This window comes from Apteryx mantelli, chromosome 23, assembly GCF_036417845.1.
Source record: "Apteryx mantelli isolate bAptMan1 chromosome 23, bAptMan1.hap1, whole genome shotgun sequence".
NCBI classification, from domain to species: Eukaryota; Metazoa; Chordata; class Aves; order Apterygiformes; family Apterygidae; genus Apteryx; species Apteryx mantelli.
In genome coordinates this window covers 9474318-9487240 of record NC_090000.1, presented here as the reverse complement: position 1 = coordinate 9487240, position 12923 = coordinate 9474318, and positions in this window count along the sequence as shown.

Below are 12923 nucleotides of genomic sequence, written 5' to 3'. Positions count from 1 at the left end.
CCTGCCTCTGCAGTGAAGGACCCAAACGCCTTGGAGCTAGGCTTCCAAGATGGTTCGACAGTTAGGGTCTTCAGGGGAGCAGCTTCGGCCTTAGGCTTCACGCATCAGTGGGGTGTTTGCGCTTGGCGGTTTGTAGTCTTAGGGAAATCTTTTGAGTGATGGAGAGAGCAAGGGTGGCATGGCTTCAATGAGAAAGGTGTGCACGGAAGGGCATGGAGCAAGGCTCCATTAGGTGAGACATGGATGCACATGGAGCAGGAAATGGGTCATAAAGTCAATGAGGCAGGATATGGCGATGGGCTGGGAACTGGACATCCAGGACAACCCATTCCTCGGGGGGTCTTTAGAAAGAGACTGTCCATCTCGGGAAGGCCCATCTCCCTGGGGCATCTCCCTAGCTGCCCTCCAGGGCAACAGCCTCATCCTTACAGCCACAGCCTGTGACCACTGCCTCCATGCCCCCATGGGCATCTTCCTCCTCAGCCTTGCCTCCATCTCCACCACTGTCCCTAAATCCATGTTCCCTGAGGGACACCAGGGCTGTTCCCCACTCAGGATGTGCTGCCCAGGGCTGCCTGGTTCTCTTTTTGATGGCAGCACAGTTTTCTCTTCTCACTGTCATGGCCTACAGCCACCACATGGCCACCTGCAGTATGGCACCCCGCTGGGCTCCAGGGCTTGGATCCTGGGGCAGTGGTTTCTCCACGCGATGCTGAGTCAGTAGCTGAAACATCAGCAGCAATAAGCTGCCCTCCTCTCCTCTCTAAAGTCCATCTTGTGTCATCAATGCCCAGGAGCACTGAGAAGGGCAAGAACTGCAGCTCCCGTGTGGCCTGGATGCCCAGCTCTGCAAAAGACCACCAGGGCACCCCAGTGCCAAAGCCCGGGCTTGAACCAGGGACCATTTAGATCTTCAGTCTAACGCTCTCCCAGCTGAGCTACTTCAGCCCTGCCCTGCCACCTCTTGTCCCCATCACAGCCGTGCAGGAGCAGAGGCTGAGGAGCAGGAGGTCCCTTGGGCCAAGCTGTGTCTTGCCTGGCCATTGCTGGGCTGTGGCTGGCCCTGGTGACCATCCCCAAACCTGCTCTGCTCTCCTTCTCCAGGCATGCTGCGATGGCACCTCCTGGTGGGACAGATGCCTCCACCAGTCCCCCTTCTGCCCGGCATACGACTAAAACATCTACAACTCCTCCCTTGTCATCAAAAATCCATCAGTCCCCCCATAACTGGCTTCAATACCTCCAGCCATTGGGAATGGCCAAGGATAGCCAACAGAGGCATCTCCAAAGAGCGGCTTCCACCAGGGTGAGGACATGGGAGACACATTAGGACCAGGGTGAGGATCTGGAGGACACGGGGGGACACTGGTGAGCAATGGGGGACAAAGGGGGGCTCAGGGGGCATGGGGGTGCCGGGGACATATGGGAACTCTGGGCATGGGTGGGGGCACACTGGGGACATGTAGGGACACCAGGGACCAGGATGAGGATGTAGGGGAAGCTTGGGACCAGTGGTGGTGACATGGAGGGAGACTGGGGAACAGTTTGGGACATGGGCGGACACTGGAGGGGATTTGGGGTCAGGGGGGGTATTTGGGACATGCTTAGGACATGTGTGATGGGCTTGCGATGCTGCGGACATGTATAATGCTTGTAGCACATGTGACATCACATGCATGCAATAAAGAGCCGCCCCCTCCCCTGCCCAGACACACGGGCCCTCTGTGTGTGGGGGAGGGGAGTTGCGATTCAAGGGGAGAGTTGGACATCTGGGTCCCTCATACACGAGGGCAGTGGATCAGCTCTTGCAGTGGGTGCCCGGACAGCCGGGTCCCCTGTGCATGGGGCGAGGGGGGACAGCTATTGAGGCTGCACCCGGATGCCTGGGTCCCTTGGAGAATCAGGTTCCCCAGACACCCAAGACCCTTGGACGCTCGGGTCCCTCCTACACGAGGGGGAGGGGGCTCAGCTGTGGAGCAACACCAGGATGCCTGAGTCCCCTGGACGCCTGGGTCCTCTGTCCACGGTGAGAGGGAATGGCCTGGAGTGGATGCCCGGATGTCTGGGTCACTCATACCCGACAGGTAGAGGGTTCAGCTGGGGAGCGACACTGGGACGTCTGGGTCCCCCCAGACACCTGGGTCCCCTGTTCACAGGGGAGGGGTTTGCACAGGGAGGGGGGGGAATAAAGGCCGTTCCCTCCCTGCTCCAAGGGTAAGAGGTGACATTAGCCCCACCCCAACTTCCATTGGAAGCCCCGCCCCCTGCAGGCAGCCACGTGTCCCACCTTCCCAGCAAGTCCCACCCCTTTTTCTGGTTACGTGGTGCCCCCCACTTAATGTGGTGCCATTTTGTGTAACATCCCCACACACACACACACGCACACGCAGATGATCACAAGCTGCTCTGTGACTGGCTGGTGCCCCTGCTCCCTCCTTCCAGTGTCCCCGCAAGTACATCCAGACAGGAAGTCCTCCTCCTATTGGTGCCGCTATTTTGTTCCTGCCCCCATTTTATTCCCGGGGACTGCCATCTTGTCTAACACCACAACTCCTGTCTTTCCACACCGCTCTGTGATTGGTCACTTTTTTTTTTTCCCCTGGACTGTTTTTCCCATGTGCTCTCAGATACACTCTGCTTGTCTGCTCTGCTTTTTTGCCTCAGGAAGTCCTCAAGCATCAAAACATATACATCTATATACAATAGATAGAGTATATGCACACATAGAAATAGAGAGAGAGGAATGGAGAAATAGGTATAAATATCTACTGCATTTATTTAAATGAAAATACAGCATGATATGTAATGTGTCTATTTATGACACTATATGCATAATATATATTCAGATATTTACTTATGTATTCATACATTCAAATTTATAAAGGGATAGAGATTAAATATGTATATAAATATTCATAAATGGGAGTTGCTGGTTCCTGGGTTTGCTCGAAGCTCTTTAGATAAGCAAAGGAAATTTGGGAAAGTTGCTCTTTTGGCATTGCTAGATGTATTTTTAGGGGAATAACCGAAAGGGGCTGGTCCCATATTGGTCGAAAGCCCAATTTGGGAGTTTCCCTCCAAGGCAGAAAGCAAAAAGTTCAAATGAATTTGGAGATTCTCATTCACTAGGGAGAAAAACATTAAAAATTCTTCATTCTTCCTGCCTGCTGCATAATATTGAGGTAGAAGAGAGTTTTTGCAGCCTTTTTTTTACCCAATATGAAGAAAAATATGCATACATCTCCCCACCATGTGGGAGGTTGGGGGCTGGCCCGTTCGAGATTCGAATGTCTCCAAGAACAGAACCCCCAAGTTGCAGTGTTTGACCCCTTCTTGGTGCAAACACCCATTCTCGGGGTTGAATTTGGATTTCTCATGCTCTGCTGTGCCCCAGAACTGGTGGTTGGGCACCTTCGGGGTGACTGAGGTGAGGTGTCCCACCAGGCATGGGGTCAGGGTGGGCGCTGCGAGGTGTCAGGGAACTGCAGGGTGCCATAAGGAGCTGCAGACCCCTTCAAGAAGCAACAAGGTCAGCCAGTAATACTGGTGGCCAAGCACTGGAGCAGGTTGCCCAGAGAGGTGGTAGTGGCTCCATCCTTGCACGTGTTCAAAAGCCACCTGGGAAACATAGTCCTGGGCCACTTGCTCTGGGTGACCCTGCTGGAGCAGGAGGTTGGACGAGGTGATCTCCAGAGGTCCCGTCCCACCTCAACCATCCTGGGATTCTGGGGACTGGGGTGAGGACATGGGGACTCAGGGATCACGTGGGGACACTGGGGACCAGGGTGAGATGTGGAGACACATAGGAGACAGATGGGGGCCAGGCTGGGAATGTGGAGGACACATAGTGGTCACATGGGGATTGGGTCAGGACATGGAGGACACATTGTGTCCATGTGGGGACTGGGGGGAGGACAGGGGAACACAGGGGAGACATGGGAGACACATTAGGACCAGGGTGAGGACATGGGGATATGTGGGGACACAGGGGGACACTTGGGACAGGGAAGGAGACACTGGGGGCACTAGGGGTGTTTGGGGTCCCTTCCCCTGTTAAAATTAGCTGTTCTCTTTTGTTCATTTGCCGGCACCAGTAATGAGCAGCAAGAAACACATGTCTAAGTTTTAACAGTTTTATTGCTAGCAGTAAAGTGCCTCTTGGCTGGGAGCACAAGAAGGGACCCCCAAGAAGCTTTTTGTTACAACTTTTAAGCGATAGCAAGTTCTTACATATTCAATGCTTTAGTCTACATCATCGACCAGATCTACCCACGATTCTTAGTTCTACCAATCCCCTTGCTGTGTTACAGTAGGAGATAGTTTCGTGCCAGCCTTAAATGGTCCGTCTTAAAAGTAGTCATCAGCTGATTTTGCACCTCCTCTGGTGTTGCCTCTGAACAACTTCTTGTGCTGCTGGCTGGATTGAACTGGCTTCTTTGCAGTTCTTCAACTTTGTTGGAAAAACAGGGCTAAGGCAAGGTCAGAGAAGATGTTCTGCTTGCAAGCCACGTGACCTTGCCTGTTCTTTCTCTGCAAAACTAGAGTAGAGTGGAAATCTCCTTAACAAAACTTTACATCCACAAGTCCATGGGCCCTGATGGGATGCACCCACGAGTGCTGAGGGAGCTGGCGGACGTTATTGCTAAGCCACTCTCCGTCATCTTTGAAAGGTCATGGAGAACAGGAGAGGTGTCTGAGGACTGGAAGAAAGCCAATGTCACCGCAGTCTTCAAAAAGGGCAAGAAGGAGGACCCAGGAAGCTACAGGCCAGTCAGCCTCACCTCCATCCCTGGAAAGCTGATGCAGCAGCTCATCCTGGAGGCCATGTCCAAGCATGTGGAGGAAAAGAAGGTGATCAGGAGTAGTCAGCATGGCTTCACCAAGGGGAAATCATGCCTAACCAATCTGAAAGCCTTCTCTGATGGGATGACTGGCTGGGTAGATGAGGGGAGAGCAGTGAATGTTGTCTACCTAGACTTCAGCAAGGCTTTCGACACTGTCTCCCGTAACATCCTCATAGGGAAGCTCAGGAAGTGTGAGCTAGATGAGTGGAGAGTGAGGTGGATTGAGAAATGGCTGAAAGTCGGAGCTCAGAGGGTTGTGATCAGCGGCGCAGCGTCTAGTTGGAGGCCTGTAGCTAGCAGTGTCCCCCAGGGGTCAGTACTGGGTCCAGTCTTGTTCAACTTAGTCATCAATGACCTGGATGAAGGAACAGAGAGCACCCTCAGCAAGTTTGCTGATGATACAAAACTGGGAGGAGTGGCCAATATACCAGAGAGTTGTGCTGCCATTCAGAGGGACCTGGACAGGCTGGAGAGCTGGGCAGAGCGGAACCTCCTGAAGTTCAACAAAGGCAAGTGCAGAGTCCTGCACCTAGGGAGGAATAACCCCATGCACCAGGACAGGCTGGGGGTTGACCTGCTGGAAAGCAGCTCTGCAGAGAAAGACCTTTCAGAGGTCTGGAAGGACCTCTTCCAGAGGGCTGGTGGACAACAAGGTGACCATGAGGCAGCAGTGTGCCCTTGTGGCCAAGAAGGCCAATGGTATCCTGGGGTGCGTTAGGAAGAGCATTGCTGGCAGGTCAAGGGAGGTAATCCTCCTCCTCTCCTCAAGCCTGGTGAGGCCACACCTGGAGTAGTGTGTCCAGTGCTGGGCTCCTCAATACAAGAGAGATATGGAGCTACTGGAGCCAGTCCAGCAAAGGGCCATTAAGATGATTAAAGGACTGAAGCATCTCTCCTATGAGGAAAGGCTGAGAGAGCTGGGCCTGATCAGCCTGGAGGAGAGAAGGCTGAAGGGGGATCTTATCAATGTGTATAAGTATCTGAAGGGAGGCTATAAAGAGGGTGCTTTAAATAAGATATCCTTACTGTGAGGGTAGCAGAGCACTGGTACAGGTTGCCCAGAGAGGTTTTGGAGTCTCCTTCCTCAGAGATATTCAAAAGCCATCTGGACAGGGTCCTGGGCTATGTGCTCTAGGTGACCCTGCTTGAGCAGGGGAGGTGGACTAGATGATCTCCAGAGGTCCCTTCCAACCGCAGACATTCTGTTATTCTGTGAAGCAGCCAGTGAGGAAGAGAGCCCTGGAGCTTAGGGTAAAATCTGGGTGACGAGCAAGTAAAGCGTTAACAGGACTGAAGAAGTTTGCCAGCTGATATGTGCATGGCCATGGGATAGACACTGCACGGACTTCAGGGAGGGAGGAAGTAATACGGAGGTACTGCAGTCTTCCCGCGCTAGCACAGAAGAAGCAGTCCTGTAATTGTGCAACTCGCAGGGGTCAGCAAAAGCAGTGTTTGCCCAGAGCCCCAGCCATATAAAAAGAAACTTGGAGCAGGTAGGCAGTCACAGGCACGTGGCTGGGATATGTGGTTGCGAGGTCATTTCTGCATGAGTACTGATAGGCCAGCAACAGGCAAATGGCTTGGATGGCTGTGAGGTCACTGCTACCTTAGTACCTGATAGGCCAACTGTAGGCACTTGGCCTGCATATTGATTCTGAGGTCCCTGCTACTTGAGTACATCATAGGCCAGAAGCAGGAACAGGGCGGAGGTAAGTGCTTTTCTGGTCACTTGTGCATGAGTACTGAAAAGCCAGCAGCAGGCACATGGCTTGGCTAGTGATTGTGAGGCCACAACTTCCTCACTACCTGATAGGCCAGCAAAATGCACATGGCTTGGATGTTGCCTGAGGTCACTGCTATCTGCATCAGTTATAGGCAGGCAGCAGGCACATGGCTTAGATGTTGCTTGCGAGGACACTGCTGCCCAACTACCTCATAGGCCAGTATCAGATACAGGGGTTCGATATTGAATGGGAGGTCACTTCTGCCTGAGTACCTGATAGGCCAGGAGCAGGCATATGGTTTGGATATTGCATGTAAGGTCACTGCTTCCTGAGTACCTGATAGGCCATCAGTAGGCACATTGTTTTGATGTTGATTGTGAGGTCCCTTTGTGATATGTGCTAATTTGTTGCATCAAAGTGAGAAACAGCCTTGGGAACATCTTGTGTTGTGGTATGTACTAATTTGTTACATCAGCGAGAAACAGCCTTGGGAACATCTGTGGGAACATCCTACAGCCTGTGGTGGGGGGCATGTACTCCGCCTGAGAAAATTGAGTTGAGCTAGCGAAGCGGCAATGTTAGTTTAGATAGCCTAACATGGCACACAATGCAGAGGAAGACTCCAGCCTTCATCCCCACGACCACCAGAGGGCTGAAGAAGACCCCCTAGCAACAGCCGGTGCAACCGCAGAACTTACAGGAGGTGCCCCGTATACCCGGAACTGGAATCGCATATAAGGAGACTGTGAGGGGGGGTTGTGCGCGCCATTGGTGGAGCAGGAGACTCCCCCCCGGCCGCCCAGCGCTGTTTTGCTTACTTGTGACTTGCTCAATTATTAAATTGGAATTTATGCAACCCGGCCCCAGTGGTTGTCAATTTGTCACGTTTACCTATAACAATTTTGGTGCCGTGACTCGGATACAGGCTTCCCTGGTTTCGGGACTCTGACTCAGGGGAGGCGCCCCATCCCATCTTCGGATGGCCCCTGAGTGGGTAGTTCCCCTACCAGAACCTGTATTCCGAACCCTAAATCAGGACAAGTAAGCAAAAGAACTGCAGTACCCCGTAAACTTTGTGCACGAAGATCCGAACGAAGACTCAGGACTGAGTGAGTATATGTATGCGGTTCCGTTCGGTTGGGGTGGGATACCCGGAGCACGTGAGACGTCCCCAGGGCGCGGACCCTCCAGGAGAGGGGGTCCTTAGCGCGGACCCTCCAGGAGAGGGGGTCCTTGTGTAACAGGGGACGGAGTGAGTGCGGACCCTCCAGGAGAGGGGGTCCTTGGTGCGGATCCTCCAGGAGAGGGGATCCTTGTGTAGAGGGGGACCGAAAAGGGGCACCCGACAGCCGACTGGGCCGCCCTCTGCGAAGGGACAACTGTCCTAGCAGTAGAGACTTGGGTGGTGTGAGTGTGGTCCCCTGCGGAAAGAAAGAGAGTGACTGAGGTGGGTGCTCCGGAAGATGGGACAGAAAAAGAGCAAGTCTTCTGATCCCATAGAGGGCTTTACGGTACGGTTACCGGATATACCGCCCGATAGCCCTTTAGGATTAATGATTAAGTATTGGAACGATTGGCCCTCCAGAAAAGGCAAAAGCCAAAAAAAAAAAAAAAAAAAGGTATATTACTGTATGCAAGTATGGGGTGGGAAGCAGATTAGAAGAGACCACCTTTATTGGCCAGTATACGGGCCTTTTGAAAATTGGATATGTCAGGCTCTAAATATACATGTGAAATCAAAAGAGCCCTTTAGTTTAGAAGAAAGTGAGTATGCTAGTTTATGGATAAGACCAGATACTCGGACCATGATATTTACCCTGAAAGAGAAAGGTCCGAGGAAGAAAAATAAAATGCTGGAGGAACTTCCCGTTTTTCCTCCCCCCCTATATTCCCTCAACTCCGGCTCAGAATGCCGAGCATCGGACGCATATGTCTGATCTAAGGACCATAATGGTTCAGGGAATCAGGGAATCTGTTCCCAGGGGGCAAAATATTAATAAGGCCTTCATGGAACAACAGAAGAAGGAAGAAACACCAACAGAATGGCTCGAGAGACTTAGGAAAAATCTGCAACTTTATTCCGGGGTAGACCCCAGTACCCCTGTGGGACAGGCTCTATTGAAAACAGTTTGTAGCAAAGGCCTTTCCAGATATCAGAAGGAAGTTAGAGAAGTTAGATGATTGGCAAGATAGAGGACTGGACGAATTGCTGAGGGAAGCTCAGAAAGTGTATGTGCGAAGGGAGGAGGAAACCCATCGGCGGCAGGCAAAGATTCTGGTGGCAGCAGTCCGAGAAGGACAGAGAGGAATCCAGGCACAACCCTCTAGGTCATATAACAGACCTAAAAGGAAGCCACCTCACCAAGAAGGACAACCCAGGGAAGTTGCGACAAGGGACTTGAGGCAGGTTGAGTGTTTTTATTGCCAGAAGAAAGGGCATCTGAAGAGAAATTGCAGGAAACGAATGCAGGATGAGCAAATGTTCCAAGAAGAGTAGGGGGGGCCAGGGGCTCCATCTGCTGGGGACTCATAAAGGAACCAAGCCCTTGATAAAACTGAAATTGGGTCCCCAGCGACAAGAAGTAGAATTCCTTGTGGATTCTGGGGCAGAAAGATCTACTGTCCAAACGGTACCCTGGGGGTGTAAACCATCCCCAGAGAAATTACAAGTGATAGGAGCTAAGGGAGAACCCTTTAAGGTCCCAGTAATTAAAAATGTGGAAATAGAATCAGAATCTCAACTAAGTGTTGGATCCTTTTTATTAGTTCCCGAAGCTGAATATAATTTACTGGGCCGAGATATGATGGTTGAATTAGGAGTCAATTTAGAAGTAGAGAATCAAGAATTAGTTATAAAATTATGCACCCTTACTATTGAAGATGAGGCCAAAATCAACCCTGAAGTTTGGTATACCCCAGAATCAGTAGGAAGACTAGATATTGCTCCCTTTGAAGTGAGTATACGAAATCCAGAAATCCCTGTTAGAGACAAGCAATATCCAATGTCACAGGAAGGGAGGCAAGGACTCCGACCAGTAATCCAGAGGCTAATAAATCAAAGGTTACTGGAGCCTTGTATGTCTCCCCATAATACCCCCACCCCATACTCCGTGTGTTGGCTGAAGAGCCTGTCTGCCCCATGTGCGGCTCCAGGCACAGAGCGATGAGACAGCCCCCGCCCTGGCAAGGAGCCCCCTTCCCGCATCAGCCCCTACACTGCCCCGGGAAGGCAGGATGAGACCCCGGCTGCTCCTGGGCTGAGCACCCTGCTTGGGGTCCCAGCAGGCACTGCGAGAAGTGGGGTGCAGGCTTCCCCCTTCTCCCCGCTGGAGACGCTGCTGCCCTGGCCGGCGGCGGCAGCAGCCCCAGGCCCCCCCCAGCAGGCAGGTAGTGGGGTGACGGTGCCTCCCCCAGCCCAGCACCGCCTGTGCTGCTCTGCGCGCCGAGGCGGCTCGCTGTCTTCCTCTGCTTTAGTCTGGTGCTTGGAGCTGGGGCCCCACCTCAGCTCTGCCAAACAGAGACCTCCACTAGATGTAGCCATTCACCGAGTTAACCCTGGAGACAAGGTTTTAATTAAAAACCTGGAAAGACTCGTCCTTGACTCCCCACTGGGAGGGACCTTTTCTTGTCTCACTTACCACAGACACTGCTATTCGTACCGCAGAGCAAGGATGGACACACGCTAGCAGAATTAAAGGACCGATTTCAGAATCATCGTGGGAAGCCTTTGGAAATCCGGACAATTTAAAAGTAACCTTTAAGAAGAAACCTGGAATCCTCGATAAGTGAGACCACATTTTGTAAAACCTAACATAGTATTTGTTATAACCCCACATTGTGTTTGTTATCCCTTTGTGTGTTATGCATGTAGGGTTTGTAAAGGGAAGTAGTGGACTCATTGTTAGTACGGGTATCTCCCTAGCGGCATCTACCGCCTTTGTTACGACAAAATTGACTTATTGGACATTAAAAGATCATAAGAAAAGATCGGTAGAATGGTGGGAAGCCTTTGTTAAAGGAGTACAACCTGAGAAAGGTTGTACCCATGCCAACCACCCCGATCACATAAGGCTAAAATTAAAAACACCAATTGTAGGTGGACTGTGCCGTATGTTGGGTGTCTCTCTCGAAAAACTGGGAAGCCTTTCAAATCAGAAAGGCACATAAAGGAGGTTCCCCTGAAGAATACGGCTGCTGTCGAGAAGACAGGTACACCCTGCTGCTCTGAGCAAAAGAGTAGGCAGAGGAGACAGAGACGTATAGAAACTGTGGGGATCGAGGCCGACAAGCCACCTCCTAAGCAGGAATACCTAAAGTTATAAGACCCAGACTCTTTAAAGTCCCAGAGACACCTGGCATCATGGATCGCCCCTCCAAGGCATTAAGGGTTTGTAAAGTATCCGTTAACCAAGCCATGGGTCCACTACTCCTCTGGAAGATGATTGTGCTGGGCTTATTAGGAAGACGAATCAAAGGGGAACATAACGTACACCAACCCTTTAAATGGTAGAAAAATCCATCACCTCCTTAGAAAAGTCGTTAACATCACTATCAGAAGTGGTGTTACAGAACAGAAGAGGGATGGACCTCTTATTTTTACAACAGGGAGGATTGTGTGCAGCCCTAGGAGAAGAATGTTGCTTTTACGCGGATCATACAGGAGTTGTCAGGGATACTATGGTGAAATTGAGAGAAGGCCTTGAAAAACGTAAAAAGGAAAGAGAAGCCCAGCAAGGGTGGTATGAATCATGGTTCAGTCGTTCTCCCTGGCTAACAACCTTATTGTCTGCAATAGCGGGTCCATTAGCTTTACTAGTACTTGTGTTGACCTTTGGGCCGTGTATAGTAAATAAAATTATTAACTTAGCAAAAAGCAGACTCGAAGCTGCCCACCTACTGTTGATAAAAAGTCAATATAAACAACTAAATGAAGATGAAAGTAAGCATAACCCTATGCTCTCCCTGGCACAGGAGGCTGTTGCTCGATTTGATGAACAAATTAGAAGGGACCAAAACAAAAAGGGGGGATTGTGATATGTGCTAATTTGTTGCATCAAAGTGAGAAACAGCCTTGGGAACATCTTGTGTTGTGGTATGTACTAATTTGTTACATCAGTGAGAAACAGCCTTGGGAACATCTGTGGGAACATCCTACAGCCTGTGGTGGGGGGCATGTACTCCGCCTGAGAAAATTGAGTTGAGCTAGCGAAGCGGCAATGTTAGTTTAGATAGCCTAACATGGCACACAATGCAGAGGAAGACTCCAGCCTTCATCCCCACGACCACCAGAGGGCTGAAGAAGACCCCCTAGCAACAGCCGGCGCAACCGCAGAAGTTACAGGAGGTGCCCCGTATACCCGGAACTGGAATCGCATATAAGGAGACTGTGAGGGGGGGTTGTGCACGCCGTTGGTGGAGCAGGAGACTCCCCCCCGGCCGCCCAGCGCTGTTTTGCTTACTTGTGACTTGCTCAATTATTAAATTGGAATTTATGCAACCCGGCCCCAGTGGTTGTCAATTTGTCACGTTTACCTATAACAATTTTGGTGCCGTGACTCGGATACAGGCTTCCCTGGTTTCGGGACTCTGACTCAGGGGAGGCGCCCCATCCCATCTTCGGATGGCCCCTGAGTGGGTAGTTCCCCTACCAGAACCTGTATTTCCGAACCCTAAATCAGGACAAGTAAGCAAAAGAACTGCAGTACCCCGTAAACTTTGTGCACGAAGATCCGAACGAAGACTCAGGACTGAGTGAGTATATGTATGCGGTTCCGTTCGGTTGGGGTGGGATACCCGGAGCACGTGAGACGTCCCCAGGGCGCGGACCCTCCAGGAGAGGGGGTCCTTAGCGCGGACCCTCCAGGAGAGGGGGTCCTTGTGTAACAGGGGACGGAGTGAGTGCGGACCCTCCAGGAGAGGGGGTCCTTGGTGCGGATCCTCCAGGAGAGGGGATCCTTGTGTAGAGGGGGACCGAAAAGGGGCACCCGACAGCCGACTGGGCCGCCCTCTGCGAAGGGACAACTGTCCTAGCAGTAGAGACTTGGGTGGTGTGAGTGTGGTCCCCTGCGGAAAGAAAGAGAGTGACTGAGGTGGGTGCTCCGGAAGATGGGACAGAAAAAGAGCAAGTCTTCTGATCCCATAGAGGGCTTTACGGTACGGTTACCGGATATACCGCCCGATAGCCCTTTAGGATTAATGATTAAGTATTGGAACGATTGGCCCTCCAGAAAAGGCAAAAGCCAAAAAAAAAAAAAAAAAAAGGTATATTACTGTATGCAAGTATGGGGTGGGAAGCAGATTAGAAGAGACCACCTTTATTGGCCAGTATACGGGCCTTTTGAAAATTGGATATGTC